General features: G+C 45.1%; 1 protein-coding gene across 14 annotated transcripts in view; it reads left to right on the top strand.

The window, feature by feature from the left end:
• Positions 1-532: 532 nt before the first annotated feature.
• Positions 533-26,896, top strand: part of SGMS1 (sphingomyelin synthase 1) — a 297,687-nt gene continuing 271,323 nt past the window's right edge. For 12 of the 14 annotated variants that reach the window (XM_053582640.1, XM_053582635.1, XM_053582632.1 and 9 more), the window contains exon 1: positions 545-803. The gene's annotated coding sequence lies outside the window, so the exon portion shown is untranslated. Of the gene's footprint in view, positions 804-1,116; positions 1,367-26,896 lie in introns of those variants that run through there. The other 2 variants (XM_053582627.1, XM_053582636.1) reach the window with 2 other exon arrangements.

The following is a 26,896-nucleotide window of genomic DNA, read 5'->3' as shown; positions in this document are numbered from 1 at the left end:
AGTTTGAAAATGGGCCCGATAGTTCTGAGGTCCGCCTTTTTAAGTGAATGATCAATCGATAGTTAATCATAAGTGTCAGAGCCCTTGGCTTAGTGGGGCAAGAGACTCCGAGTATAGTTAGCAAACTCTCGCCCTCGAGCCCGGGCTCCGGAAGGCTGAGTCTGCGGTCCCTGTGTTTTGAACAGCTCCAGCTGCTCAACTCTCCGGCTGTATCCCAAGTGGTTTGCCATCCTTGACTGTAATACCCGGCTCCCATCGGCCCTGACCTAGCGGCCCCCTAAAAACGTGCAAGCTGGGCCTTGGTTTTGGAGAAAGCGCCCGCCTCCCTAGTTACCCATTACTTCTAAGTAACATCAAAGGGATCCAAGCCCCTACTGTTCCTCTGCACGCAGTCGGCCAGGGTCCCTCTAGCTCCCGCGAAGGGCCCCCGCCCCAAGCCCCGCCCGGCCGCCCGGCTCTTCCCCCGGCCGCCGCGAACACCCGGAGGAGCGGATTCGCGGCGCGCGGAAAGCCGGGCCGGCTCTGGCAGCGGACTGGGCATGCTCGGCAGCCCGGGAGGCTCGCGGTGGCAAGTCGGAAGCGTTCGCACCAGCGAGGCAGCGGCCGGGCAGCGGCGGCAGGCGGCGGACAGGACAGAAACGGGAAGGGCCGGCAAGGGCAGGCTGCTCTCCCTTTGCGCCTGGAGAGCCAGTCAGCCAGCGCGATCGGGGTGCTGAGCCTCGACGCTGCCCTGCCCCGGATTTCATTCCGCGGCAGGGGGCTCGGCGAGCGGAATTCCGGCGGCTAACGCGACTCCGGAGCAAGTGAGTCGTGGGGCAGGGGCAGAGAGCCGGCCTCGCGGTCGCAGGGGGCCGATCGGACACCAGTCTCTCCCGCCCGGCCTGACGCCGGGGAGCGGCGGGCGGGCAGCCTGGGCGAGGGGGCGTGAGCGCTGCCCGCGCGGAGCCGCGCGCGTACCTGGCGGGCACTGCCCCGGCGCTGCCGCTCCCAGCGGGTGGGCGGGGGGGGGCGGTCCGGCGGCCAGGATCCCGGCTCGGAGGGGGCGGGCCGCCGGGGGCGCTCCCCAGCCAAGTTGAGGCTGGGAGGAAGGGGGAGGCGTCAGTGGGCACCTTTTCAGAGGTGCTGCGTGCTGGCTGGAAGGCTGCCTGGTGTCGGATTGAGCAGACCTGGAGGCGGGGAGGGTTCGGCAGTGGCTAGCCCGGGGTCCAGAGACCCGCAGGGGCTGACCCCAAATCACGGCCCCACCCCTACGGCCCAGGCGGCGGCGTGACAGTTGGTACTTCAGGGACAGATCGCGGCCGGCCAGGCGCCCACGGTTTCAGGATCCCCCTCCGTGGTCACTGGATGCCCCTCGACGACATAACAGGTGGGATCACCTTCCCTGAGGAGAGAGACATCTCTTTCTCCCCAGGCCTCACAACGGCCCCCTCCCGGCGGCTGTGAGACGCCGCGGGGCTGCCCCTGCCGCGTGGGGGTGTTTAGGGGTAAGGCCTGGAGGGGGCCATTGGCGCCGCCCAGAACTGGACTCGGCTCTTCAGTGGGCTAGGCGGTCTGCGCGATTCCCAGGCGACGTGTCAAGGGCAAAGCAGCGACAGCAGCGGCTGTCTCTCCTACTGTCTTAACCCCAAGTTGGGCTCGTGCCTTTCTTGGGCCGGGTAGGGTGCCCTGTGCCCAGCTAACGGAATCAACTTGGTGCGAATGGTTTACGCTTGTTTCTCTCTTGGGTGTTGCGAAATACAAATCGGGATGAGGGTTGCCCTGGCCTGAGAGAGCGAAGAGAATCCTGGCAGGTGCTTCTCAGATGTTTCTTTTCACCTTCAAACAGTACACACTTAAGCAGTACCTGCTTATGAAACCAAGATTGAAGGCTGCTTTCTGAAAGGGAAGTTTATATCGTATGCTATGAGGCCTGGCGACTGTTTTAGCTCCTTTGACATTTACCTTCCTGGATCTTTAGAGCTGTTTGGACAGGTTATTCTGCTTTCATTTGGGGATGGTTCTGGTTGGCTGCCTGGATGAGTAAGTGGTGAATGCCTGTTATGGTGTGCTGTGAACTCCCCACGCTTCTTGGCGCTTGGGGATTGAACATTCAGTGGGTCGAAGGAGGGATCGGAGTGGGACTGGTGACGTAGGAACGCGATGAGAGTTGCCGAGGGCTACCCAGATGGAGTGGGGTTGGTGACTGTTTTGGCCTGTGCAGAAGGGTAGAGGGCTGGGGATATCATTGGTTCTGGTGTAAGATGTTCAGGGGAGAAACTAGGAGGGGGATGGGTGCCTGTCTGGTCATAGCTCCAAGGGAAGCCCGGGGATGTTTGGTGATTCAGCAGGTGGCAGCCTTCCAGCTCTGAAGACATGCCTTGGCCAAGCAAGCCAGCAAGCAGGCAAGCAAGCAGCCGCTTGTGCCTGTTGTTGGAGGCTCCAGCTTAGGGGGAACCTCCAGGAGCTGCCTTCTGTCTGCAGCAGCTCACTTTCCTTATCTTGCTTCCTGTTTAGGCTGGAGGCCCTAATTTTTTGAGTTTCCTTACTGCTTCTCTTAAGCTATATACCATATTCTTGAGTTTTTCTGTCTCTGACCTGCTGGGTAGCAGGGAGTGGCAGCGATACCCATTAGTTTAAGTGGCTATTTTGCAGAAAGTGATAGCTCTATGTAAAGAAGTGTGTAGTAGTCTTTTCCTTCTATTTGTGTTTCAAATGCTAGCTACAAATTTATGTTTTTAGTAAACTAGATATTTTGCAGCTTTTCGTGCTGGTAGTGAGCTATTTCAAATATCTAGAAACTTAAAAAAAATGAACTAAAGGGGATAAATTAAACTGACAGCAAAGGGACAGTCATTAGAACAGTGTCTTCTTTATTCCTTGGAGGATTCCTAGCATCTTGCACAGTGTCTAACTTGTAATATACATGCCTATTCAGCTGAAACTAAAGCCTTCATAGCAGAAGAGTTTATCAGTATTCACTGTGCTCCTCAGCTATTTTTTTAAACCCTTGTATAATTGCTTCAACTATTTTTTTTTTTTTTTTTGAGACGGAGTCTCACTTTGTCGCCCTGGGTAGAGTGCTGTGGCATCTCAGCTCACAGACCTCCAGCTCTTGGACTTAGACAATTCTTTTGCCTCAGCCTTCGGAGTAGCTGGGCTACAGCTGCCTGCCACAATGCCTGGCTATTTTTTTAATTGCAGTTTGGCCAGGGCTGGGTTCGAATCAGCCACCCTCCATATATGGGGCTGGTGCCCTACTTACTGAGCCACAGGCGCCTCCTGCTTCAACTATTTTTAAGTCTGTATATGAGGGTTTCCCTTCAACATTGTTAGAATAAAATATACACATAAATGCCTGTGTATGTTTGATAGTTAAAGAACTTTGTGTATTTTTGTAAGATATAATTGCCTGTGTTGACCACAGACATTCAGTTTCTGTAGACGTTCAATTTTAGCTTGACAACTCAATTCTTTTTTTTTTTCTTTTTCTGGTTAAATCCCTTAATTTTCAACTTGTGGCAGATCCTCACATCAGCTAGAAAAATAGACATGCTTTGCTCATGTATCTCATGAAAATATACGGAACTCCTAAGTATAATCTTTTTTTTTTCCCCTAAAAAGTACTACTGTTACACATCAAATACACTTTAATTTACAGAATTCATTTATACAGAGCATTTCAGGAAGCTGGTAGAATTCCTAACCTTTTACTATCAAATGAAAAGTGCTGCTGTAGAAAAGATGATACTGTTTTGGGAATGAAACTTTTTAATTGTTTGCATATAGGCGTTAACCCCCCTAATATCTGGCAGGGAGGCATAAGCCTGCACCCAGTTCGTTCTGCCTTTTATCGTCACTATTCTTTTCCTTCCTCTATTTGTTTAGGTATTTCTTCTTCCCCTAAAAACATCGTTTTTTGGTGTGGGCTTGCTTATTTTAAAACTGCTGCCGGAAGGAGCTGTTGCATTTTCTCACGTGAATTCAGTCAGTGGTGGTTTTTACTTTTTGATTGAGTCATGCTTTTTTTTTTTTTTTTTTTGAGACAGTCTCACTATGTCGCCCTTGGTAGAGTGCTCTGGAGTCACAACTCACAGCAACCTCAAACTCTTGGGCTCAAGTGATTCTCTTGCCTCAGCTTCCCAAGTAGCTGGAACTACAGGCGCTCACCACAATGCCCAGCTATTTTTTGGTTGTAGTCGTTAATGTAGTTTAGCAGGCCCTGGCCAGGTTTGAACACACCAGTCCCGGTGCATGTGGCCGGCACTCTAACCACTGAGCTATAGGTGCTGAGCCACATATGCTATATGTTAATGCCACCCTATCATCTATTAACTTTGTCAATGCCAACTTCCAGAAATTTTTGTTTTGACGTTGTCCAAATCCATTAATTTTTGCCTTGGGTTACACTTTAGGGGTCTTAAGATGGTCTTCCTTACCCTGTGAACACAAAGATATTTTATATTCCACCAACTTTCCAGTTTTACCTTTTACATTGAAGGGTTTAATCTTTTTGAGGTTCATCTTATAAAACACAATGAAGGCATCAGCTTTAGTTTTTTCCTTTTTATTTTATGAGATGGTTTTCCCAAATCGTCTCTTAAACAGTGTTTTCTTCTTATTTTTTTGTGGAGCAACTTTTCTCATACATTACTTTTCTACAAATATATGCAAGTTTATTTTTTCAATTTCATTAAAAGTTATAATTTACATACAAAACTTGAATCTGTTTAAGGTGTACATTTTGATTGTTTTCGGAAGATGTACATTTCCCTCCACAGTCAAGATAGAGACTTTTCCCTCTTTTTATCCCAGATGCAGGCAATTACTGATTTGCTTTCAGTGACTATAAATTAGGTTGCATTTTGTATTATTTTTTAATGTGTCTGACTCCTTTAATTCAACATACTGATTTTTAAAAATCTTTTTTTTAATTGATAAAATATACATATCATGAAACTTACCATTTAACCTTTTTTTTTTTTTTTTTTTTTATGTGGTTTTTGGCCTGGGCTGGGTTTAAACCCACCACCTCCGGCTTAGGGGACACGCACCCTACTCCTTTGAGCCACAAGCACTGCCCCCCATCTAACCATTTTTAAGTATATATGTCAATGGCATTAAGTACATTTACTTTATTATCACCACTATCCATCTCCAGAACTTTTTTTATTACTCCAAACTGAAATTCTGTTCCCACTAAACTCAACTTACCCAATGGGGGGAAGGTTGTGTTTTAGTTCTCTCTTTTAGTGAGAGAGAGTAGTGAATGTGTAATCTAATAAAGAGGGAAGTGACCATTCGTTTCTTATTTTTTATATATATATATATTTTTTGTTTGTTTCTGAGAGAGTTTCTCTTTGTCACCCTCAGTAGAGTGTGGTGATGTCATAGCTCACAGCACTCTCAAAGTCTTGTGCTCAAGTGATCTTCTTCCCTCCACCTCCTGGGTAGCTAGGACTACAGGTACCCACCACAATGCCCACCTAGTTGTTTTTTTTTTTTGTAGTTTCTGGCCGAGGCTGGGTCTGAACCTGCCGCTGGGTCTGAACCCGCCACCTCCAGCGTATGGGGCCGGCACCCTACCCCTTTGAGCCACAGGTGCCGCCCCCCCACCTAGTTTTTTTAGAGATGGGGTATTGCTCTTGCTCAGACTGGTCTCAAACTTCTGAAATCAAGCAATCCACCCATCTTGGCTTCCCAAAGTGCCAGGATTATAGGTATGAGCCACTGCGCCCTGCTCTATCTTAATATTGTAATTCTATCCATGAATATGGTCATCATCGTTTTAAAATAGTTTAAAATTTTCTTTGTCACCATAACATTTTTTACAAGAGTATTAATAATTTATTGCTTTGAAGAGAATTTTAGTCTAAGTGCCTCAGTCTCCAACTTAGAGGTAGGCAGAGTAGGGGCTTTTTGGAAGTAGAGCTTTTAAATTCTTCCTTCACCAACTCTAAGTGACACTGATCAAGTTACTGGTATCCTAGGTTCCCCTTTCCTCAAACTGGAATGACAACACTCTCCCCTGCTAGGTTGCTGAGGGGTTTGGAGTACAGATCTTGAAACAGTTGCTGCTCAGTGAATATTGGTGGAATACCTCCCCTAAGGCTGGCTTTAAATAGCATAAACTTCATACTCCTGTGTTTCTAAGGGTTGATAACAAAGAAGTGTCAGGAAAGCAAAGTGAATAAGCTAACCAATTAACGTGTAACACTGAGTCCATATACACAAGCCATGCTGCTGCCTAGTTCTGTTGGATTTCATAGAAAATATGGATACTTCCAAAGAATTTTACAGTCCAGTGGGGAAGAAAAGGCTAATATACAAGAAACAATTAGAGAGCTCTGTGTGACAGATGGTATATAATTAGGGGTTAAGCGGTGTAGTACCAGGGGAGTTATGAGAAGAGAGAAATCCTGCTCTGGGAGAGTTTTGATTTGACTTAGGCAGAACTAGATTAGGAAGGAGTGAAGAGGCTGGTGGAACCAAGTATAATTAATTAGCGTTTCTGTTGAGGGCCCAGCATTGAACCCCACGACAGTAGTTCGGTGCCTAAACTTAAGTGTCCTAAAAACTGAGCTGTGGGATCAGTGATAAGTGGCTGGTGGATGCCTAGACGACAGGGAGCTTTCTGTCTTACAGTGCAGAGGTTCAGAGCACTGACGTCCAGGCCTAGGCTCCCGTCTCAGCTTCGCCATTTAGGAGTTGTGGGGCTTAGGTAGGTTATGCAGATCCTCTGTGCCCCGGTTTCTCCAAGTCTACTTTACAGGATTGTCGTGGGGTTGTACAAGTAAACATTTGTAAGGCACTGAACGCCTGGCAAGGTAAGCACAGTATAAATGTGAGGTATGAGATGATTCCTTTTTGTTAATATTCATCCCATCCTTGGCTCGGTGCTTGTAGCTCAGTGGTTAGGGCTCTGGCCACACACACTGGAGCTGGCAGATTTGAACCTGGCCCGGGCCTGCTAAACAATGACAACAATAATAAAAAATAACTGAGTGTCATGGTGGGCAGCTGTAGTCCCAGCTACTTGGGAAGCTCAGGCAGGAGAATCACTTAAGCCCAAGAGTTTGAGGTTGCTGTGAGCTGTGATGCTACCGCACTCTATAGAGGGTGATATAGTGAGACTCTGTCTCAAACAAACAAACAAAGAAATTCATCCTGTCCTTTTTCTTGAGGTATGGGAGGCTTTGTGCCCCAGAGTTGTTGGCTTTTGTTCAGAAAGATCTGTAGAGTGGGTGTTTTCTGCATGTTGGTGGGTGGGTGGTGGAAGCAAATTTTATTTTGCTGTTTTCGTAGTTCTCATCAGACCTTTTGGCACAGAAGTAGTAATCTTAAGGATTCCCATTTGGGCTAATCGCATACTAGACACTTTCTAAGTCCTTGACTGTGTGAGGGGGATCCTGTCCTTATTCCCTTCTTGGAGACTCAGAGAGTGGGGCACAAATAATTTGCCAGAGAAGCAGGAGAAGGGACACCCCAAAGGAGTTCAGTGTTTGTGGGCTTTGCCAGACAGTAGGTGCTGTTGGTGGGGAGCCAGTTTTTTAAACTAGAGTTGTGACACACATTAGCCCAGCAAGGCCTTCCCAGGACTTTGGATGTTTATCAGCTTAAGCCCAGTGGCTCTCAAATTTCAGCTTGTATCAGAATCACCTGGAAGGCTGGTTACAGGCTCTAGGGCCGGGCCCTGCCCCCACTGGCGTTTCTGAGGCTAGGAGCCTGGGCAGGCAGCAGGGGGTGGTTTACCTGGCTAATGTGTCCCCAGGTGCTGCAGATGCTGCTGATCTGGGGACCTCCCTGTAAGAGCCCCACCATAAACAGTACACGTGTCAGCCAGAACCAGCTGCTCCTAGTTCTGGTTACAGTCAGGCGGGATGATTTCACATGAAGTAAAAGTGAATTCCTGTGGTCCTGTTTATCTAGGACAGTAGAGGGGTGTCACAGCCCGTGTAGTAACTTGCTTTTCCTGCTGGCCCTTGTGTCTGATGTGGCTCAGGAGAGATGATCAGCCAGGGTGGAGAGAATATCAAAGTTAAGACTCATTAGAAGCTAAAAGTGCCGAGAGTGCGTCTTATTTCAGGAAGATGGGCTGATTTATTTATTTAGTCATTTTTCTACCCTCTGCCCAAACCATCAGCCTGATTTGTTTGTATTTGGTTATTTTTTTGTCCTCCTCCTAGGATAAAAAAAAAAAAAGAAGACTTTCTGTTCATCATTTATCCCCATGGGAAAACTTAGGCACAGAGAAATTAAAAATTAAGCTAGATAGCCTGACAGTGGAAAGGCAGAATAATCTTACTTGACTGGTTTAATAGTAGAAAACTGTTTGTAGGAAAAAAGAGCTTTATAGCTTACTCCTTCAATGGCCAGGGGGTCAGAAGTGTGTGTGTGTACCAAGCTTGGTATAGAAGTTATGTGTGCTGGGCAGCGCCTGTGGCTCAGTGAGTAGGGCGCCGGCCCCATATGCCACAGGTGGCGGGTTCAAACCCAACCCCGGCCAAAAACTGCAAAAAAAAAAAGAAGTTATGTGTGCTAAGCCCTCAGTAAATATGAACTGTTGTTACAGCCAACATTTCCTGTTTTGTAATTCAGACTGTATTTTTCCTATTCGAGCAGTGTTACTCAGTGTTACGGATATAAAACTGTGGAATGAGAAACTTAGGAAGATTTTATAGGAATTCAGTGTGTAGAGCAGTGTTTTTCAGGCTTTTTGTATCTCACAGCACACTTGGACCTGTAGTTAAGCTTCCACGCCACACTTAAATTATGTTGATCAAAAAAATAAAGAGTAAATAAAAAAAGAATATGCTTACTGTGCTTTGAATTTCTTTTGAAAATAGTTTAATCTACTGAGGGGGACAAAGTGAGACTCTGTCTCAAAAAAAAAAAAAAATTCTCAGTATACCTAAGATCCTCTCAAAGCATACTGGTCAAAAATCAGTGGCACAGAATTGCGTCAGGAAGACAGTATGAGCAAATTGTATTTGGGAAGATACACAGCCCTGGGTTTTTCTCAGACTAGTAGTCGGGTCTTTCCTGAACCCCATCAGCCTGTAACAGTTCATTTGCTCCGCGAGGGGATATGGTGGGGCCGAGAGGAGTGGGAGATTGCCAGGGACAGACTGAGGGGGCTAGAGAGGCCAGGTCTTTTTAAAACTTGGCATTGACCACACAATAAATGTGTGTTGAGTCCGGTATGGGCCAGACCTCTGGTAAGTCTTGAGATAGAGAGATGAATGTGATTGGGTCTAGTTGTTGGTGAGTTACAGGACAGACAGACAATGTCCTCTCCGAGTGGTGAGTGCAGCCTTGCAGCCCACACCAACTTCCCTGGGACAGGGTGCAGTGGTGGGGCAGTGGTCACCTGTTCCAGGTTCTCTAAGTCAGAGCACCCAGAAGGGAACCTATACCACGGAATGGTTAAATGGAGCCGGAAGAGGTACTTTGGGTTTTTGTTTCTCTTTTGTTTTGGGGTTGAAAGTAACATGAGGTTTCCATTTTTTGCAAGATACCTCTTTGACAGCAGTGAGGAATCTAGGAAGATGTGTGCTATAAGTGGTCAGCCTGCAAAGGAGAATCAGAACTGGGTCTGCCCTTGGGAAGTCGTAGAAATTTGATAGTTTACTTTCTTTGGTTTTAAAAAACGTGGCTAAATTTTAGCTAGCTCCTAGGAACGTAAAACCTGGGGAATAGTCACAACTTTCTATCTTTAAGGTAAATTAGCTTTTCAAAGAAAGCCGCGTTATTAAAAACAAAATTTCATGTTCTTTTACCTTTTGACTTAAATTCCACTTTCCTTTTTGTGTTCAGTAGTTCCAGTTTCTTGTTTTCTCCTTTATCCTTGCCTCCCTCATCATCCGTAAGCTGAGTTGTAGGTACCAACGGTGTGACCTGGGGAAACAGGGGCCTCTGCTTCCATGTCTGTGAATGATCCCGTGTCAGCTAGTCCCTGGGTTCCGTCACCACCGTGACTAGGGGACACCTAAAGAGAGTGGCTCAGGAACTCTGCCTCACCAGTTGTTTGTTATCCTGCTAATAGAAAGGAAGCTTATTTCAGCACTGCCTTCCCCAGTCCTGTTCAGCTGCATGTCAAGCCAACTCTAGGAACAGCAGTGGTGGTTGATCCTTCAGCCGTGTGTGTTGTCCAGGTTGTAATTGATGCTGCTCCTGGTAGGCTTTCCCCAGTCAAGGAACATAGTGTGGCCGTTGAGGCTCCTACGTTTCACGCAGGTATACTATGTGAATCCATAAACGACAGGGGATGGATGTTGTAACTACTCTCAGGTGGTACGGTAGGGTGGGGACTTCTCAGCTAAGTCAGGCAGGTGGATGATGCTTAAATTGAGAAAGGAGTCCCCCAGAGTCACAGATTAAGTGAAGGTTGGGGATTGAAAAAAACTTAAAGCCCTGGGGCAGGGTGGTGGAGAATAGGCCTCAGGAAAGCCATCCCCTAAGGAGAAAGGAGGGTTAGCTGATGGTGGGACCCACCCAACTCAGAGACAGTGGCAGGGACAGGAGGAATCAGAGGGAGGAGAGAGCTCTGACGTCAGCTTCTTTCCTAACAGAACAGACAGAGGTTTAGGCTGAAGTATGAAGAGGGGTTGGGGTATGGATGTGCCTGAGGCTAAAAGAGAAGAGGAATTTATCACTCCTGAGAAGACTGGAGGGGAAACTGGAGGGTGGACACAGGTGGGACAGTGGCAGGGTGAAGGTGCACAGGCAGGTAGAGGGGGAGAGGAGAGCAGATAGGCGGGGTGGCATGCCGGAGGAAGGGCTGTGGGCTCAGAAGGGAGTTAGAAACAACCTGTATAAGAGGACCCATGGCTTTCAGTCCAGGCCAAGCTGGACTGGCTAACTTGGGATGGAGGGAGGGCAGGTGAGGTGCAGATGTGGCTGGCTGCCCAGGCACACTTGTGAGGCTTTAAAAAACTTTTTTTTTTTTTTCCCCTGGTGAGACAGACTCTCACTGTGTGACCTTTGGTAGAGTGCCATGGCATCATAGCTTACAGCAACCTCAAACGGTTGGGCTTAAGCGATTTTCTTGCCTCAGCTTCCCCAGTAGCTAGGACTATAGGTGCCTGCCACAATGTCTGGCTGTTATTTTTGGAGATGAGGTCTTGCTTTGGGTCAGGCTGGTCTCGAACCTGTGAGCTCAGGCAATCCACCTGCCTCGGCCTCCCAGAATGCTAGGTTTACAGGCATGAGCCACTGTGCCTGACCTTAAACTTTTTGAGCCATTGGAGACATGGTGGGACAATTGTCCTCTGGATAATAGGAATTGGGAAGGGGAGGACCCTGGAGACTCTGGTTTTGAAAGCCAGCTGGGGAATGACAAATAACAGTGGGCTTGGGTTTAAATCCTTTTGGGGCACAGGCTTTCTCTCGTGTGAAGAGGAAATAATAACTGCTGTGTCTCAAGTGCTGTGGTATGAAGACCTTTGGCATGGGCCCATGTGCAGGGTAGCAGGTGGCCTTGGAAAGTGGCAATGGAGGGTTAGCCAGAGATCCCTGCTGAGAGTGAGGGCCTGCCAGCTCCCTTTTGTGTTGACCAGTCACCTGGTAGATGGGTCACGAGTGAGACTTGGAGCTGTTGCACAGCCACTGCCCCTCTGCACCCCACTTACTGGCCTAGTGTTGTGGAGATGTTTGCCACCTGCGCTGTGTAGTCTCTTCCTGTGTTTCCACCTGATCTTATCCCAGAGCCTGTCCCGGTTGTTTCTGGTTGTTGGTTCACTTTCCTCACCCCCAGATGAGGAATGCACAGAATCTCCTGTGTTATGTCATTGTGTTTGTGGATGGCCTCAGTCTCTGTCTTGACCTTCAAGAATCATTGGGACTGGCATCTTTGACTTTGGACAAGGCTAGGATATAGGTGTGAACAAAGTAAAGTCACAGCCAGCATGGAGTTTTCCTAGTAATGGGGTGGACAGATAATAATCAAGTAAACAAATCTGTAGCGTGTTAGGTGGTCGGCAGGCAAGTCTGTACCCGGGGCTTGGAACAGGTCTGTTGCCCATTCATAAGGTCAGTAATAGGACTTTTTTTTTTTTCTCCACTGCTGCCGTCCATGTAGTGACACCTGAGTTACTTTGAAAGGCTGTACAGAGTTACGAGCAATTGGCTGGGCAATGTTCCAAGTTTCCATAGGGCCCCAGATTTCCCTCCCTTTGATTTTAGAAACAGGGACAGGATCCTGAGAAAACACTCAGGGATTTCTCAAGCCTCATTTTGCCATTTGTTCCAAGGCCCTCTCAATGGCCCAGAGGTTCTTGTTGGGGCCTCAAAGTCAAATTTGTCATTTTGAATGTTTGTATTGGAGTGTTTTTTGGAGGAGAGTGTCTAAAGCTCTCATTAAACTCACCAGGAAAGTGTATGAAAGGTCCCTTCTTATGAAAGTGGATAAAAAAAAGCTATGTATGCCATAGAGAGTTTCTCCTTTTTACCATCTTTCTTCTTTTTAGAGGAACTAATGAGAAATGATTGCATAAATGGGGTTGAGGAGGGGAAGGCAGACATACTGGACAGCTTCATTGGATTTGTGTGAGGCTTGACATTTCTCTGTCTTATGGGTGAGACAGGTTCCATTTTTGCTGTGAGGAAGTAGGGGGAGACCAGCCAACATAGTGGAAGCTAAGGAGGGGAGCTGCATGTGATGAGGCAATGTGGTTTTGTCTTCCAGTGAGCTCGAAGAGTAGCTCCAGCCATTGGGAAGAATGCAGGAGGCCCCTTTGGAGCAAGCGCTACTACTTGGATTTCTGATCTGTTGGGCCCTGAAAATAGGTCTTGAGAAGACAGTGTAGGACTGTGGCTGCTGATGTCAGAGGCACCTGTTTGAGGAACTTAACCTAAATAATGACATTCAGAGCTATTGCCTTCAAGGTAAAGCAATGGAGGGTAGCTTTGAAGAGTGAGGGCATAGATGCTCACATACTCTTTGACCCAGCAATTCTACTTTTAGGGGGTAAGAAATAATCATCCCAGTGTTCTTTATTATAGTGAAAAATCGGAAACCTAAGTATCCAACAATAGGGAATTGGTTAAACAAGTTATGAATGTCCACACAATGGAATACTAGGCAACCTTTAAAAATAAAACCTAGAAGAATAATCATAAAGAAAAGTCTTGAAATATTTTTATGTGCAAAAAGATATGTATTGCTTTTGTTAAAACAACAACAACAACAACTATTCAGAAAGTGCTAGTTGGGCGCCTGCTGTGACCCAGGTAGGTACCTGACTGCGTAATGGTGATGCAGTGATGAACCAGGCAGATACGGTCCCTGCTCTCAGCAAGAGTTAGTCTACAGGGAGGGAGGCCATACTGACTCCGTTGTAAACAAACAAACTTTTGTAAGTACTAAGGTTCTACAGCCTCAGATTGAACCAACTTTGAGTCAAAAATATTTGAGGAAAAATTAACCATACAATAATAAAAATTAAAAATATGCTGTAACAACTGTTTACATAGCATTTATAGTGTATTCAGATCCTAAGTAATCTAGGGATGATTTTAAAGTATATGGGAGAACATGTGTAGGTTATATGCAAATGCAGTGTTACAACATTTTATGTCAGAGACTCAAGCATCCTTAGACTTCGGGATCTTCAGTGGTCTGGGAACCAGTCTCCTGTGGATACAGAGAGACAGCTGTACTCAGAGGAGGACTACAGAAAGAATGAGAAGAATGACTCCCTTAACAGCACCGTCACGACAGCTGTGTTCTCTGTGTCTGTTATTAGCTAGAGTCTCGGCCTGACATCACTGATTATCTGGGAAGCTGGGAGTAATTAAGACATCATACCCATTCCTTTTACACTATCTTCCTGCAGCCACCCTTTCTCTCCCAGCACTGTGCAAGGTCATGAGTGTCCGGGTGTGGTGGTGAGGCACGGTTGTTTAGGAGAAGGCACCAACCCCAGAGGGAGCCTGAAGCTTTCCCCGGCAGTGATGGTGCAGTTTCATTTCAGCAGTCCCTCACCCCAGCTTTGTATGCTGCTCGAAGAAGAATATATCTGGATAATCTCAGAAGCAGAAGTGAAGTCATCGTCCTTATAAAAATCTTCCCCTGATCCTTTTGTAAGTGCTCACTGCTTCACACAAGCAGTTGAGAGAAAAATGCATCCTGAGACTTTGGCTCCAGAACTGTGGCAGTGGAGCGATGTAATTGGCTTTCAAGATAACAGAGCTGTTAGAGAATCTCCATCTGTGTCTTGGCTTTCACTGCCTGACATTAATTTCAGCATCTTCCCCGGAGAAGAATGAAAGAAGAATCTTTACAGAGGTAATATGTGAAAAATGTTAGCTCTCAAGGAACCCTCGATTTTCAATATTGACTGCTTTCTCTGCAAGCACTCATGTTTGTTAGAAGCCTGTTCTTTGATATCATTAGTTAGCACACTAGTCAACGCTGCTGTCCACAAAATACAGTGCTAGAGCTTTCTTTTCTTCCAGTAGCCTTTAAGATTTGTAATAACTAGCCATCCCATCTTTCAACATCTTGGGTAAGTGCATGACAAAATCCTTTAGATGTTGTATAGTTTCTGTCTAGAGGAAATTTTTATTCTAGGATACATCTGAAATGCTCACCAACATTTGAAATGAGCCTGTGGATGCTGACAGTACATACTCAGATAATGTGCCTTGATTATATTGTTGATGTTGACTTGATGTGATGTTAACTCACATGGGGATGCAGTCATTGATCTACACCATGTCAAGCATGTCTGAAGTGACGTTTGCAATTGCCAAAACGTGGAAACAATCTAAATGCCCACCAACCCAGGAATGGATTAACAAGCGGTGATATATGTATACCGCGGAATACTATTCAACCATTATAAAAGATGGAGACTTTACATCTTTTGTATTAACCTGGATGGAGGTGGAACACATTCTTCTTAGTAAAGCATCACAAGAATGGAAAAACAAGAATCCAATGTACTCAATTCTAATATGAAGGCAGTAGATGAGCTAATACAAGGGGAATGAGGAAGTGGGGAGAGGGGAAGCTGGAGGGCGTTGGGGGTTCATGGTCTATGGTACACCTCTTGGGGGTGGGACACAATTATAAGAGGGACTTTGTCTAATTCTCTCTTTGTTAGAGAATCTAATTCTTTGTAACCTCAGTGAATCCCAAACAATAAAAAAAAAAGAAGTGATGTTTGAAGAATGTGTGCTCTTTGGCCTTCCAGACTGAGATGGAAGATTAGGTTTTGGCCAAGTATGGAAACTGAAGACAACTTTAGTGGATTCTTATGTATGTATGTATATATATATATATATATATATATATAAATGTGTATTAATTATATATAGTTTTAAAATATGGTATTTCTAAGATGTGACTGAGAATATTCCAGATCTATACTTTAAAAAAGCATATCTTTGGTCTTTTCATTTGAAAAATTAAACTATACATACATGAATTTTTTTTTTAAATTGAGATAGAGTGCTGTGGGTTCATGGCTCACAGTGCTTTGGCGTCACAGCTTACAGCAACCTCGAACTCCTGGGCTCAAGTGATTCTCTTGCCTCAGCCTCCCTAGTAGCTGGGACTACAGGTACCAGCCACAATGCCTGGCTATTTTTTTTGTTTAGCAGGCCCAGGCTGGGTTTGAACCCACCAGCCCTGGTGCCCTAACCACTGAGCTACAGGCCCTGAATGTTATCTTTTTTTATTTTTTTTTTTGAGATAGCATCTCAAGCTATCGCTCTGGGGTAGAGTGCTCAGCTTAAGGCAACCTCCAACTCTTGGACTTAAGCCATTCTCTTGCCTCAGCCTCCCAAGTAGCTGGCACTATAGGTGCATGCTGCAGCAGCTGGCTATGTTTTTTTTTTTTTTTTGCAGTTTTTAGCTGGGGCTGGGTTTGAACCCACCACCTCCGGTACATGGGGCCAGTGCCCTACTCCTTTGAGCCACAGGCGCTGCCCTGGCTATGTTTTTTTGTTGTAGTTGTCATTGTTTGGCAGGCCCCAGCCGGGTTTGAACTCGCCAGTCCCGGTGTATGTGGCTGGTGCCTTAGCCTCTGAGCTACAGTAACCAAGCCCGGAATGTTATCATTTTTAAGTGTAAAATTCAGTGGTATTATTTTGTGCAGCTGTCCCCACTATCCATCTTCAGAACTTTTTTGTTCTGAAGTTTCGTTCCCAAACTGAAACTTATACCCATTAAGTAATAATTCCCTTTCTTCCTTCTTGCTGGTCTCTGGCAACCACTCTTCCACTTTCTGTGTATATGAATAACTATGTACCTGATGTGGGGAATTATGTAGTATTTAACCTTTTGTGTTTGGCTTGTTTCACTTAGCACAGTGTTATTAAGGTTCATACATATTATAGCATGTGTCAGAATTTCTTTCCTTTTTAATACTCCATTGTATTTTGTTTATCTATTCGTTGATGGACACTTGGCTTACTTCTGCCTTTCGCCTGATGTGAATAGTGCTGCTATGAACATAGGTGTATAAATAATCTGTTTGAGTCAGCCTGGTGTGATGTCACACCTGTAATCCTATCACTCTGGGAGTCTGAGGTGGGTGGATTGCTTGAGCTCATGAGTTCAAGACCAGCCTGAGCAAGAGTGAGACCCCGTCTCTAAAAATAGCCAGATGTTGTGGTGGGCACTTGTAGTCCCAGCTACTTGTGAAGCTGAGGCAAGAGAGTCACTTGAGCCCAAGAGTTTGAGGTTGCTGTGATCTGCGATGCCATAGCACTCCACAGAGGATGACAAAATGAGACTCTGTGTCCAAAAAAAAAAAAAAAAAAAAATCTGTTTGAGTCAAACATCTTTCAGTAGGCTCTTTTTAAATATATGTGCTGCCTTTAATAGGGTGTTTTTAAAAATATGTGCTGCCTTGTGATCAGTTTTACTAGAGGGCTGGCTTATCCTAGTTTGGTCAAGGAATTGCCTATTTCACATTCAGAAAACTGCCCAAACACCATCAACAGTGTTTAGTTGAAGACATTAGTATTTTCTGAGGTCAAAAGAGTGTGGTTTCACAGTACTTAAGAGCAGTCTCACCAGCAAACTTGGCAGCTACCCGGGCAAGGCCTGTCAGGCTTCTTGGAAAACAGCCTGGTGTTTTCATATCTTTTGCTTTGATAGCGCTTGCTTGTCAGCAACTCAGGAGGGAAAATCTGGCAGTGGAGTTTGGTTCCTCAGTTTGGTCTTAGCTGGTTAATTCTCATCAGAACCCTTCTTGGGTACGCAGATAGGATTTATTGAAGTGGTGTGCTTATCTGTGAGCAGGCTTCCTGCGGCAGCTCTGGAATTGCTGTATTTATGGACAGCAGTCTGCTCCCAAGCAGGGCCCAGGTTCTGAGCTACAAAGCTGTGTTTGTGCAGCAAACATTCGATTTCAAGTTATACTTTTTTTTTCTAAATCTGAGTGGTAGGGGAGGCCCAATGGAGAGTACAGAGTGGCAGATGCTCCCTGGACTCCATGTGCTAAGGCCAGTGGCTTTGCAGTACCCAGCACCCTGCAGTGAAAGTCTATAGGTACTTTTTTGTGGAGATGTAGGTAATTGAGGTTAGCTTCCCATTTTGCGGTAACCAAAGTGAAATGTTTTGTACCTTTATAGGCCTGATAAGAATCAAATATGATTAACCATGGTTTTAAACCAACCATGCCAGTCAAATCTGTTTGTTTATGCTGCCCACATTTTCTAAAGGCAGATGACATAACTGAAGGGGGAGAGTCTCATCTGTGAGTTTACTGACGGCATTTTGGATTGTATTTTTATATTAAAAATGTTTTCCTGCTTGTGTGATCTTTCTTTTTAGACTTTTTTGGGGTTCATCTTGGTCTTTTTACTGATGAGAGTTTATATGGCTTTGTAGGGCTGAATGATTCCTCTTCCTTTTCAACAGTGGATTTTTAAAAAGTCCTTGATTTAAATAGGTGACCTCTGTAACAGAATAACATACTTGTTAATACTCAGTCACGTAATTTATGTAATCAGTCACTTTTGGCAATCAGTCAAATATTCCATTTCAAAGAATAATTGTAATACTGTTTGAATAAATTTTTTTGTTTCAGCATGCAAGATGTAATCAAAGAAATGCATCTGGGAAAAAGGATAAATGGGGTCCTTTTGTACCCTTAAAATTTCGAATGTCGTGAGCTAACTTGGCACTGCCTCAGACATCTAGGCAAACAATTGCCTGTTTGCAGTTGAAGTCTGTTTTATATCTTGCTTTTGGTGGCTGACTAGCATTGTGACTTCAGAGATGTCGAATCTGCTGTATTTTTGGACTTGGGTAAGTCACCGTTGTGAGTCTGCTTGGGCTGAAGGACTGATATCGGGTGATCTGTGTCCTTCCTGCTGCGGGCTGCATGCGGGGAAATTAGGCCCCATTTACAAGGAGGTTATGGTGGGAAGAGGCGGTGGAGCATGTCTTGAGAGCATCTGTATTCACAGCGTCTACATCTTCCATCCTTTCCTGAGCCCCTTGTAATCTGAATCTTCCCTGACCAGCCCGTGCGATTGCTGTTGTGACATTACTTTTGACTTTGTGACATTAAACACTTCTTTACCCATCTCCTCCTGGACTTTGTGGAATGCGCTTCTTTTACGTATTTTCTTCTTACCCTTTTGGTCTCTTATCTTTTTCCTTATCTATTTCCTACTGTTTGATTTTCCAATATTCCTATTAGGAAATAGAAATATTATAATAGACGAGAAAGAGAAATAGGAATATTTCCTAATTCCTATTTCTCTTATCGTTTCCTAATATTTCCTTCTTAGATTCTGTCCCTGGCACCTCTGCCTGAGTTGCACATGTGACTAGTCCCCAGGGTTTAGCCTTGTGGTGAGCAGTCTGGTATGTGCAGGCCTACTCAGGGGGACCAGTCCCCTTTCTTGTGGTCAGGGTGGTGGAAGCTGGTAGAGAGCTCTGACTATGTGGTTTTGATTGAGAAATTTCCTTACTGTCTGGGACGTGTGGTCACAGTGGTTTTGGCCCCTAAAACTTAGACTGTGTGGGAGGAAGTGATGGAAAAGGAAAAAATACAGAGCCATTTTTACGCTGAGCCTCTATTTTAGGAATAAACCCTAGGGGTCATAAATATTGACATTTAGATTAAATCTGACTTTACTCATTTTCTTATCTGTATTTTCATTTCCAGAATAGTTATTGTAACTCCTACTGGACTACACAGTGGCACGTATTTTAAGATTTATGCTATTCTTAGTTTTTGAAAATTTAGTAAAGAATAAAATTTAAAATTTGTTCATACATGCTCTAGTTTGTCCTGTCCCGTCTACATGTCCAAAACAAATTTTGGACAATCTTCACAATAGCAAATGTTTAAAGATAAATAACATTAAAAAGTGACTTTAACAATTTATATTTTTTCCTCTTACAGGGTTGTTGCTGACTGCAACTTTAAGGTCCCTTCAGACAGTGTTAAGGCTTTTCAAATTTAAAGTAATTATGCAATCTTTTTTCTTTTCTTTTCTTTTTTTTTGGAGACAGAACCTTAAGCTGTCACCCTGGGTAGTGCTGTGGCATCACAGCTCACAGCAACCTCCAACTCCTGGGCTCAAGCGATTCTTCTGCTTCTGCCTCCCAAGTAGCTGGGACTCTTTCTTTCTTTCTTTCTTTCTTTTTTTTTTTTTTGAGACAGAGTCTGATTATGTCACCCTTGGTAGAGTGCTGTAGCATCACAGCTCCCAGCAACCTCCAACTTTTGGGCTTAAGCGATTCTCTTGCCTCAGTCTCCCAAGTATGTAGGACTACAGGCACTTGTCATAACACCTGGTTATTTTTTGGTTGCAGTTGTCACTGTTATTTAGCAGGCCTGCTTGAAAATGCCAACCTCGGTGTATGTGGCTGGTGCTCTACTCACTGAGCTACGGGCGCTGAGCCTATTTTTATTTTTTGAGACAGAGTCTTACTTGATCACTCTTGGTAGAGTGCCATGACCTCTTAGCTTACAGCAACCTCAAACTCTTGGGCTCAAGTGATTCTCTTGCCTCAGCCTCCCATGTAGCTAGGATTATAGGTGCCTGCTACAATGCCTGGCTATTTTTTGGAGACAGAGTCTTGCACTTGCTCAGGCTGGTCTTGAACCCGTGAGCTCAGGCAATCCACCCGCATTGGCCTCCCAAGTGCTGGGATTACAGGCGTCTTTTCTTTTTTTTTTTTTGATACAGGGGTCTTGCTCCGCTGCCCAGGGTATTGTGCTGTGGCACAATCATAGCTCACTATAACCTTTAATGCCCAGGCTGAAGGATCCTTCTGGTTTACTCTCCTGAGTAGCTGGGAGTAAAAATTACCCACCATGCCTGGCTAATTTTTGTGTCTTTTGTAGAGATGAGGTCTTACTTTGTTGCTCAGGCAGTCTCAAACTTTGGATCAAAGTCTCTGGAGGTCCCACTTTGGCCGCCCAGAGTGCTGGGATTACAGGTATGAGCCACTGCTTCTGGCCTGCTGTTTTTTTAATGACCACAGTGTATTGTACAGTTTTTAGTTTTCTTTAATCCCTCAGTTTTCTTTATTACTTTAAGATTTGGAGGTGCCGTTTCTGATATTGTGTATCTCAAGACTGATTTCTTGGATTTTTTACTTAGTGAGCTGCCTATTAGAAGTTTCTTTCTTTATAAGATTCATTCCCTTTATGATGCTTACTGAAGTCTGAGAAAAAAATAAATTAAAAAAAATTCAATCCTTTGTTGAGCCCAGAAGTTTATGAGGAATGAGAGTGGGAACATCAGATAGTTAGAGGCATGCATCAGGGCGTAATGAAAATAAAACCCAGGCTTTGGACGCTTGGCAGGGAGGGATTTGGACGCTTGCTCTGTCCGTCACCAGCAGTGGGGCCAGTGGACGTTGTGCAAATTACTTGAGTTGTTCAGATTTTATTCCCTAATCTATAAAATGAGGATAATGATGCTCATTTTGCAGGTTTGTTGTGGGATCATGCCCAGACGTCTCCAGCATGGTAAGTGTGGAGCAGGGCAGTGGTGGTTAATACTAGGGCTTCCTCTCTAGAAGCAAAAGGGTACTGGAAAATGGCTTTTTTGCTATGTTTTTCTGTGTTTTTTTTTAGAGACAGAGTCTCACTTTGTCACCCTTGGTAGAGTGCTGTGGCGTCATAGCTCACAGCAACCTCCAGCTCCTGGGCTTAGGTGATTCTCCTGCCTCAGCCTCCCAAGTAGCTGGGACTACATGTGCTCGCCACAACGCCTGGCTATTTTTTTTTGTTGTTGTTGCAATTTTTGGCCGGGGCTGGGCTTGAATTTGCCACCTCTGGCATATGGGGCCGGCGCCCTACTCCTTTGAGCCGCAGGCACCGCCCCTGGCTATTTTTTTGTTGTTGCAGTTTGGCCAGGTTCAGGTTCAAACCCGCCACCTCCGCATATGGAGACGGTGCCATACTCACTGAGCCACAGGCGCTGCCCATTTTTCTGTTATTTTATCACTTACCATTTCAGAGGCATAAGATGGCAGCAATGACACAGTCTGTACTGATGGAGAACCTCATTTTATTGTGCAGTTGAATTCGATTGTTTGTTCATTTTCATCTTTTCTCCTGATTGCTTTTCCAGCTGTGGAGCATGATGTTAAAAACAAAATAGATTACTGGCCAATTTTCTCCATCCAGACCCTTTGGAAATGAGTTAGTCTGATGAGGCAGTTCTTTCCCCAGACAGTAGAGGCTTTACATTTTTCTTCTTATTAAATATCTTTTTATTAGTAAAGTATTTTAAATGTTTAGAAAAATATAGAGAATAATACAATGAACCCGTACATACCCAATTCCCGGCTTTATCAAATATTAATGTTTTGATGTGCTTGTTTTATATACGTATGTGTATATGTATTAGTTTACTTAAAAAGATAAGCATCACATTTTTAGTGGCTCGTAAGTTCAGGGATCTTGCTGTCTTGGTCCCTGCTCTCTTGTGCCTGGGACGGCGCCTGTCGAGTGGCAGGCTCAGGTAAACACTGTATCTTCTCCAGTGGGCACTCCTGCCTTCCTCCCCAGATGCAGCAGGGACACAGAGAGCTGTCTAGTGGGAAGATGCATCAGGCCAGTTTCAGCCAGGGAGAGGTAAGTCATTTGAATAAGGACTGTGCCCTCAAGGAGCTCTTAATGCCAAGAGATACGGTAGGACGAGTGCGTTTAGCAGGAGCTCTTATTGGAACCAGAGCATTCTCCCTGCATTTGCAGAGCCACCGAATGGCTGATTATCAGAAGTAGCCACTGGAATGAACTTTAAGAAGCAGAGATGGGGCTGGGCTTTCCAGGCTGATAGGACCGTGGAACTAGAGCTCAGCAGTGGCAACAGTGTCCCCAGAGAACTGTCCTATTGGAGAGGAGTATCAAGAGAAGAATAAAATGGCCAGAGAAGAGGTTGAGCTTCCCAAGTCCAAAAATCTGAAATCTGAAATGCTCCAAAATCTGAATTTCTAAGTGCAAAGATGACATGTGGAAAATTCCACACCTGATCTTGTGACAGATTGCAGTTAAAATACAGTCAAAACTTTATATGCATGAGATTATTAAAAATGTGTAAAATTACCTTCAGGCTATGTGTATAAGGTGTATATGAAACAAATGAATTTCATGTTTAGAATTGGATCCCAAGATATTTTATTATGTATAAGCAAATATTCCAAAATAGGAAAAAAATCTGAAACATTTTTGGTCCTAAGTATTTCCGATAAAGGATACTTAGCCTGTGCTGCATGTGACCAGTAGTACTGTGCTCTTCCTTAATGGAACAGAATAGCACACAAGGCGAAAGTGGACATTCTGGAGGCAGACTATCCTGGATTAAAGTTTCTGGTTGTGTGACCTGGAGCAAGTCCCTGCGCTGTTTGAGTTTTGATTCCGTATTTGTTCTTAGCTAAAAGACTGAGAAGCGATCTTGGCTTCCGTTCTAATGTTGGGGGAGTTCTCACTTTGGCTACTGAGAGATTAAGAGCATGGAACTGATTCTTGGGTAGGCATTTCATTCTGTTGTCGTCATCTTACTATTAGTACTATTATTATTTTAGATAATAGTTGCCCAGGCTGGAGTGCATTGGCATGATCATAACTCATTGCAACCTTGAACTCCTGGGCTCAAGTGATCCTCCTGCCTCAGCCTCCTTGGTAGCTAAGACCACACAGGTGCATGTACTGTGCCTGGCTAATTTTTGTAGGGATGGCATCTCTCTATGTTGCCAGGCTGGTCTAGAACTCCTGGCTCAAGGGATCCTCCCCCTTCAGCCTCTGAGAGTGCTGACATTACAGGTGTGTGCCACTGTGCCTGGCCTCTATTCTGTCTTAAGAGGTCCTCTTGCCTGTGGAACATTGAAATAGGCAGCTAAATTATGAGAAACGTTAGACTTTTTGGTTGGTCCCAGATGTACAAAGTAGCTTCATTTATGTGTGGTTATACACAGTGTGACACGATGCAAAGTGAACTCCCTTGTCTGCCCAACCTGCATTTTTTCCCAGTATTTTGTGAAAAAGCCACCATCTTCATCAAGGCAGAACCAGGGAGTCATCTGCAATTCCTCTTACCCCTAATCCTTCCAGCCATCAAAGCAAGTTCATCTTACCGCTTTATCTCCTTTTTCATGCGTGTTCTCTAGCTGCCATCTCTGCCTGGAGTTTGGCTGTGGCTGTCCTTAGTGCCTCTCTGCATCCTGTCCTGTAAAGTGAGTGTGATTTTGTTAGGCCTCCTTAAGGCATGTCTGTGCCTCCATGGCCTGCAGGAGAAGGCCTGAGAGCCCTGGGTGGACCCCGGGGTCTCTGTCTGACCCTTGCCATGCTCTCTCTTCTGCCTTCTGTCCACTTGGAGTGCCTCACCCTTGTTTCACTCATCTGATTTATTCTCCTCTTCCTAGCTCTGCTCCTGGCTGTTTCCAGAGTGAACGCTCTTGAGAACATGGCCTGTTTTGTTAAAAATCTTCTTCTTGGGCGGCGCCTGTGGCTCAGTCAGTAGGGCACCGGCCCCATATACCGAGGGTGGTGGGTTCAAACCCGGCCCCGGCCAAACTGCAACCAAAAAATAGCCGGGCGTTGTGGCGGGCGCCTGTAGTCCCAGCTACTCGGGAGGCTGAGGCAAGAGAATCGCTTAAGCCCAGGAGTTGGAGGTTGCTGTGAGCTGTGTGAGGCCACGGCACTCTACAGAGGGCCATAAAGTGAGACTCTGTCTCTACAAAAAAAAAAAAAAATAGCCGGGCGTTGTGGCGGGCGCCTGTAGTCCCAGCTGCTCGGGAGGCTGAGGCAAGAGAATCGCTTAAGCCCAGGAGCTGGAGGTTGCTGTGAGCCGTGTGACGTCACGGCACTCTACCCGAGGGCGGTACAGTGAGACTCTGTCTCTACAAAAAAAAAAAAAAAAACTTCTTCTTAGTGCCTGGCATGGTGTCTGACACATAGGAGGCTCTCAAAAAGATTAGTAGAGTAGAAATTGCTAAGAAAAGGTGGTGCCTGTGGCTCAAAGGAGTAGGGCGCCAGCCCCATATGCCAGAGGTGGTGGGTTCAAACCCAGCCCTGGCCAAAAACTGCAAAAAAAAAAAATTGCTAAGAAAGGACTTTTCTATCTTCGTATAGCCAGGAGGACTGAAGCTGGGTGACAAGCATTCTTTTCACCACCTTTTTTGTCTCCATCAATTCAGCATCTGGTCAGTAGCCCCGCTGTGATGGGAGAGAAGCCTATGGTTGACTTGAAAGATGCAGTTTGGATGTGATTGTGTGTTTGAGATATATTCACCTCCCCTGCCCCCACCCTCGCCCCCACCCTCACCCCCACGTAGAATGGCAGTGATAACACCTTCTGTTTGTATTTGCATTCTCCGTGAGTGCTTCCACAGACACGATCTCACCTGGTGTGTGTCACTAGTAGCCTGAGTGCTAGATGGAGGATGTGATTATCCCTGCATTGTAGAAATTTCCCCAAAGTTTTTCAGTTTTAGTGGTAGAAGAGAGCAGACTCTAAGGCCAAGTACCTTGTTCTTTCTCTCCCCTCTTTTATAACTAGCAGAACCAGGCTATATCACATTGGTATTTTACTTTTCATCATCAAAAAGGAAAACTGGCAGAGGTAGTTAGTTGTGTTGGAAAAATTTGGGGTGTGTTAATTTTGCATGTAGGTGTTCTTTTACAAGTTAATTTTTTTTTTTTTTGGCCGGGGCTGGGTTTGAACCCACCACCTCTGGCGTATGGGACCGGCGCCCTACTCCTTGAGCCACAGGCGCCACCCACAAGTTAATTTTTTTATTTGTGCACATTTATAGGGTCCATGTAAAGCTTTGTAACGTGTATATAATGCATAGTGATCAAGTCCAGGCATTCAGGGTGTCCATCACCCGGGGACACCACATTTTTAAGTGTAGTTACCCTACTCTGCTATCAAGCAATTTATTTCTTCTGTCTTACTGTGTGTTCATACCCTTTAACCCACTTTTCTTCATCTTCCCCCTAGCCCCCCGGATTCTTTTTAGCTGCTAATTTCCCTAATCTTCCAGTTCTGGTCTGTGGTATGCAAGTGAACTCAGTGAAGTGGTCTGTCTCCCTGCATTCACTTGGCTGAAATAGTGGAAGCCCATCAAAGTGTTCTGAGGCCCACTCTGGACAGAAATGAAGCATTTGTCCGGTTCAGTTGGTCAGCTTGGGAATATTACTGACTTCAAGCTATTTTCGTAGTTTATGGACTAATAAAGTGATAATATACTTCTTAAGTTGTATACTTCCTCATTTTGTTAACTCTTTTAAAAATGCAGTGGTTTTTCCATTTTAATATTCTGGAGTCTTTGTATTAACCTATGTAGGACCAGAGAATGGCTTACCAGCACTTAGTAATCATATTCTTAATTTCCAGGAATTTCTAAATTTTGAAAAATTGTAGCCTTTGAAGTGGGCTGTTGTGAGGGAAACTACCTGTTTTACTAAATTCAGTGCTCTCAGTGACAAAGATGAAGGCAGAGTGAGATTTAAAATACAATGGTGGAAATAATCAGGACACAACCAAGACAGGGAGACTTGCTGCACGTCTGGATGGCATCTTTTCTGTTACACGTCTTGGCAGTTACTCTGCTGATCATGTGGAAGTCTTATAGTTTTGCTGTTCTATCAGTCCTCGTTCTTGATGGTTTTAGCATTTGATTCTTGGGATATTCCGGTTCCCCTGCCCCCCCCCCCGTGAAACCTCTTTTCTCTTGATTTCCTTTAAGCCATAAGTGGTATTTTCTCTGCTCTTGGCTGCTTCTGCCACCATCACCTTATGACTCAGACACATTGATGATTTTCACTGTTGTTCTCTGATGGCATTTGTGCAGGTGTATTTTTCACACCTGGATATTTCTCCTTATTTGTTTTGCTGTCTTAGTAGACTGGCTTGGTGCCTGTAGCTCAAGCGGCTAAGGTGCCAGCCACATACTCCAGAGCTGGCAGGTTCGAATCCAGCCCGGGCCCACCAAACAATAATGACAACTATAACCAAAAAGTAGCCGGCTGTTGTGGCGGGTGTCTGTAGTCCCAGCTACTTGGGAGGCTGAGGCAAGAGAATTGTTTAAGCCCAGGAGTTAGAGGTTGCTGTGAGCTGTGATGCCATGGCACTCTACCCAGGGCTACAGCTTGAGCCTTTGTCTCAAACAAACAAAAACTCCCAAATTAACCTCAGAATGTTTGTAACAGGAAAAAACCTGTAAGATCTTTTGCTTCATTGTCTCATTTTAGAGTTAGGTAAAGTAAGGTTCAGGGAAGTGACATGGTTTGCATAATTCATAGTCACTCATTTGGTGAATCCAGGCTAGAAACCAAGTTCTGGACCCTCAGCACCTCTCAGCCCCTCTGAGGGCTTCCCCACACCGACTGCTGATGGTCTTCTGTCTCTTTATCATTCCCTGGACAAGGAACTTCCGAGATATTTGACCTTCCTTTTTCACCTCTGCTCCATACATGTCATACATCCA

The sequence above is a fragment of the Nycticebus coucang genome, chromosome 3, assembly GCF_027406575.1.
Source record: "Nycticebus coucang isolate mNycCou1 chromosome 3, mNycCou1.pri, whole genome shotgun sequence".
NCBI lineage: Eukaryota > Metazoa > Chordata > Mammalia > Primates > Lorisidae > Nycticebus > Nycticebus coucang.
This window is presented reverse-complemented; position numbering and strand designations above follow the sequence as displayed.